We start from the raw sequence: 6,000 nt of genomic DNA on the forward strand, positions 1-6,000 counted from the left end.
GGCATTTCTTTTTTTGGGGGAGGGCAAGGGTTGTTCAGAGACTTCCGTTTGGCTTCCTCTACTCTGATATTAGTTGGGTGCAAAGGTAATCGCAGTTTAAAAGGTTAACATTAATTGCAAAAACTGTTAGCTAGACGTGAGCCAGGACTCCAGTTATTACCTGGTTTTCATATAGCTCTGCTCTGACAGGGAGGCCATAACGATACCTGGTACTTTATGAACTCAGACACTGTGTACTATCATCATTGAAATATTTAGAAATGTTACTTTTCCTAGTGTATTACTATTCGAGTAAATGGCCATATGTCCTGGAGATATCATTAGTGAAGATACTTGTCATAGTATAGCAGGGTTCTTCTGCCCAGGGACCTGGCCTCTCCTTCAGTCTGTGGAATCTGGGTCTGAACACTTAGGTCCAGAAACTGGAAAAGTGATTGTGGCATTTTATTAGGGCAGTTATTCTCAATCCTCTGATCATCCATCCTTGTTTTATCTTGATTGCATAGACTGAACATGACCTTTGTTGTCTATCCTTCTGTTTTATTTGCATGTATGACACTTTCCATTATCTCCATCCCCAGAGCTTTTCGGTTGCCACAATGACCTTGCATATATTATGAACACTGTCCCCTCTTGCTTCTGATGTTTAAGTACAGCACCCAACCACTATTATTTTGGGATTTTCTCATACTTATACTTTCAACCCTGGCCTATAGAGCACAGTCATCTCTCAGATTCTCAGTGACACAACTGCCCCTCTAACCAGTGTATTTTTTATTGCTTTGGTAAATGGAATCTTTCATGCTTCCAATAGAACACAGTCAGCTAGTTGGTTTTCTGGCCTCATGTAGTACATTTCCTTTAGCATGTCTATTTCTCTGACATCCCCTATTCCATTGTCTGCTTTCATCCCCTATTCCATTGTCTGCCATAGTCCTTCTGGCATGTTGACTTTATATACATGGACCATTGCTATCTCCAATGTTCCAAGAACCATTTAAGCATGGCACTAACACTGTCTTCTGGGATCTTTGCCATGATATTCAATCCTGTATCATGGGAGAGTACTTCCGTATAAATAAACTGTTATACAAGCTTTCTGACTCCCATAATCCAGACCTCCAAAATATAGTCCCATATGTCAATTTCTGCTGGTTCATGTTGGTTTAGTCCTATGGCTTCTTTGGAGGGATAGTACTTTCCTCTCTTACTGAGTCTACTACCTTCCTGACAAGTATATGTTGTGACTTAGCCTGAGTATTTGATTTGTGTCTAGGAGAGGATTTGGGGGTATGTCCTAAAGAACGTATGTGTTATCATCCAATGCAGAGGCCTGTTCATCATCTTCAAGCAAGAGAGGAGAATCCTAGCCTTTAACAAGAAAGAGTACGCAAGTCTAGCAGGCCCAGAGATTTCAAAGGGATGCAGCATTCAAAATTTTCAAGTGCATGCGCCCAGATAATCCCGTCATGTGTCTCAGGGCCCCACTCCTTTCCAAGGACTTTGACCTTCGGTGTAGAAGACTTTCTGGTACTGAGGATTCACACTCTCATGAAGCTCCGCTACTCTCATAAGTATATCCTGGATTTGACCCTAAGCCTTTTCTGTCCTTCAGCTGCAGAAGATGAGAGTCGCTCTATTTCATGCCAAAGAATCCCTCTGACTCTTAGATTTACTCAGATTACTCACTATCAGCTTTTTATTGTTTTCTTCAGCATATTCATTGCACCCCAAAATGGCTACTTGACTCCATGGTCCTTCATTTCTATTTTCCTGAAATTTATCAGCGTTGAGATAGTTCCTACTCCAGCACATTCCTTCCCATTGATCTCCATTTCAGTTCATTACTGGTGAAAAGTAATTTCATTGCTACAGGGTACCCGGGGCCATTCTTGCTCACTTAGCACCAGTGATGGGATTTTCATAGCCAGCTGACCAGTGTTAATCTACTTCCAAAACTCCATTTTACAGTTAGTTTCCTCAGAGCACTCCTGGCACCGAGTCTTAGATTAGGTCCTCAGGTGCAGACACTGATATATACAGACGGTGCCCAACAAATGTATACACATTTTTAGAAAGGGAAAACTATATTAAAATTGTAATATTCAATATATACTGATAACAAAGGATGAATGCAAGTCACATTTGACTTCTGCAATTACAAGTGATCAAAGTGGTTACATCAGCGTCCAGACACTTCAGATTGCGGCAAACAGCAGCTTCAGCATAGAACACATCTCTTAAAATGTGTATACATTTTTTTTGGCACCTCTGGTATATACAATGAATATATAAACATACACACACACACACACACACACACACATATATGTATTTTTAAGTATTTTTTAGGAAGTGTTCTCAGGATCTGCATCTGTAGGGAAATGATGGAAGTAGAAATGAGCAGAGGGAAGAAGTGAACTGAAAACTAAAAACCCCACCGTATACTTCAGATTTGTCCTGATTAGAGGCGACATGGTCAGTCCTTTATATTGCTACATTGACTAGTCATTAGATGTGGGCCTTTCCTGGAGGGGATGACCTTGGATGAAGCGGCTGCCTTAGGCTAAGGGCAGCTCCTGGAGGGTCACCCCACTGAGAGTCATTAACCCCAACATTCCTGGCAACTGGGGGAATGAGTGCTCCGTTCCGAAGGCAGATCTAGGGAGCACACCACAGCATCCACTAAAAGAATTTCACACTGGGAAAATAACGTGATCAAATTCTTTCTTTGCAATAACCATCCTGTCAGAGGTGAGAAGAAAGGATTGAAAGAGCTCATGAAAATTTGTTATGCCATACTAATACATACATTTGTATTTGTGTTTGTATTGTATTTGTATTTATTCTACTTCTATTTTTATTTTTATTTCTATTATTTCTATTTGAGCGACAGTATATTTCTACCATGGAGAGACTCTAAAGTAGGAATCGCAAGACACATATAATAAAATATGGCTTATAAATAACAGTAATTCAGCGAGATTATTTCTATTTCTAGCCCTTATAAATCTTAATATGATTCCATTACTAGTCAATTTTCCATTCACTAAAAGTGCTTTCATCTCAGTGCCACACTATGCAGTTGAAGCAAAGAGGCAAGTGCATTCTTACTTAGTGATAACAGGTTAAACAAATTAAGATTCTTATGTAAGTTTCATGAGCATCAGGATATGGGTAAAGGTGTAATGGATGCAATAGATATGAGAAATAGACCTAAAGCTAATGAATAAAAGAAGGTAATGGACTTTGTGAGCACTTACTCACTATTCAATCTATAGCCCTGGTGGAAAATAAAGGAAGAGGAGAAGAAGAAGAAAAATAGAAAGGAGAACACAGTGTTGAAACAATTCTATTGTTTTTGCTTTATAGGATTAATATATAAATATGCTCTTTATAAAAAGCTTAGGAAATATGAAAATTAAAAAATAAAACAAATCTCTACTCCTATTACCAGGAGATAATGATTACTAAAATGTCCACTATTTCTTTTATGAAAATATTTTAAAGAAAATTAGTTATGTTATGTATTATATTCAAGGATTATTTCACTTAATAACATATCATACAAATTTTTTCATCAAAACAAATTATTTGAAAATCTTACTCTTAGTTTTGTGCAGCACTCCATCATATGAATATACCATATCATGTTTTATTGGACACTGAGGCTGTTTCACAATTTTTCCCCCTATTTTAATCAATGTTGGGAAGGATATTGTTTTATAGAAAAAGTTCAGTGTCATGCTGAATATTTTCTGAAGAAAATTGTCTAAAATCAGGGAAACTGGGTTAAATTACATAACTTTTTTTTTTTTAAGACTCTTGATTAAATCACAAAATTGTTTCCAGAAATGTGGTTCCGTTTTTCATTCCCTTCAGCAATGCATGTGTGTGTTAATCTAACCACATTCTTTTCAGAATGGAGTATCGTTTTAACTTTCTGCCAGTATGATAGGAGTAAATGTGATTTTGTTGTGGCCATTTTGTTGCATATTCTTTTAATTACGAGTGCTGACTTTTAGCTGTTTGAGTCAGTTTATAAATGGTCTTCCCAGAGGGCAGATTGGTGCCCACATAACCCCTCACCCAGCCATGAATTTCTGATGAGCATTCATTTAGCCAGCGGTAGATGTTACAAGAGAGTACGCCATTCTGAGATGACAGAACAGTCATCTCACTTCCCAGGAAGCTGTGTGTTTATGCATTTGGAATTACACTATTATGGAGTTCATTGTGTCCTCACCCCACTCCCCAACAATTTGATATGTTGAAGTCTTAATATCCATACCTCAGAATATAATCTCATTTGGAGACAGGATCTTTACTGAGTTAATCGAGTTACAGTAAGTCCATTAATCCATCAAGAAAAGACAACCCACTGAGTGGGAGAAAATACTTGCAAATCATGTATCTGATAAGGGGTTAATATCAAAAGTGTGTAAAGAATTCATGCAACTCAATAGCAAATAAATAAATAAATAAATATATAAATAAATAAAAGTTTGATTAAAAAATGGGCAGAGGATTTGAATAGATATTTTTCCAAAGAAGACATACAGATAGCCAACAGGTACGTGAAAAGGTGGTCAACATAACTAATCATCAGGGAAATGCAAATTAAAACTACGAGATACCACTTCATGCTAGTTAGAATGTCTGTCATCAAAAAGAAGAAATAGCAAGTGTTGGCAAGAATGTGAAGAAAAGGGGACCCTCGTGCACTCTTAGTGGGAATGTAAATTGGTGTAGCCACTATGAAAAACAGTATGTTGGTTCCTCAAAAAAATTAAAAATAAAATTGCCATGTGATCCAGCTATTCCACTTCTGGGTACTTATCGAAAGAAAATGAAAATACTAACTCAAAAAGATATCTGCACCCCCATGTTCACTTTAGCATTATTTAAAATAGCCAAGATATGAAAACAACCTAAGTGTCCATCAGTGGATGGTGGATAAAGACAATGTGATATACATATACATACAATGGAAAATTATTCAGCCATAAAAAAGAAGGAATTCCTGCCATTTGTGACCACATGGATTGACCTGGAAGGTATTATGCTAAGACAGAGAAAGACAAATACTATATGGTCTCACTTATATGTGGAATCTTAAACAAAAACAAAAACAAAAAATGAACTCATAGATACAGAGAAAAAACAGCGATGTGGGGGCGTGGGAAAAATGGGTGAAGGGCATCAAAAGGTACAAACTTACAGTGATAAAACAAATTAGACTTGGAGATGTAATGTACAGTATCGGGACTATAGTTAATCCTACTGCACTGTGGATTTGCAAGTTGCTAAAACAGTAAATCTTAAAAATTCTCATTATAAGAAAAAAAGAATGGTAACAGTGCATGGTGTTGTATGTTCACCAGACTTATTGTGCTGGTCATTTTGCAATGCATACAAATATCAAACCATTATGTTGAACACCTGACACTAATATGTTATATGTCAATTATGTCTCTATTCAAAAACTAGTCCATTAGGGTGGGCCCTAACCTAATATGACAACAGTACTTATATAAAGAGGAAATTTGTTCATGGAGACATGTATAGGGGAAGACAATGTGACAAGACCTGAGGAGAAGACGGTCATCCGTAAGCCAAGGCGATCCTTGCCTTACAGCCCTTGGAAGGAACCAACCCTGAGGATCACTTGATCTTGGACTTCCAGCCTCCAGATTTATGAGACAGCCATTTTCTGTTGCTCAAGCCACCCAGTCTGTGGTCCTTTGTTATATCAGCCTAGCTGACTAATACAGACACATTTCAGAATGTGATGTGTCCCATCCATCTTTCTCTCTAACATGCACAATTGTTTTCTGAGAGGGGGAAGCAGAGCACTTCCAAGGAGCCTGTCCAGGCCTATTCCCTGCCATATCAGGAACCGGCTGATGATGTGCTCTGCTACCCAGTCCCCTCTACCACGCTGTGGACCCCAGTCAATGCTGGACTGCTCAGAGCCTGCCTCCTGGAAGTACACAAACA

This window comes from Rhinolophus ferrumequinum, unplaced genomic scaffold (genome assembly GCF_004115265.2).
Source record: "Rhinolophus ferrumequinum isolate MPI-CBG mRhiFer1 unplaced genomic scaffold, mRhiFer1_v1.p scaffold_87_arrow_ctg1_1, whole genome shotgun sequence".
NCBI lineage: Eukaryota > Metazoa > Chordata > Mammalia > Chiroptera > Rhinolophidae > Rhinolophus > Rhinolophus ferrumequinum.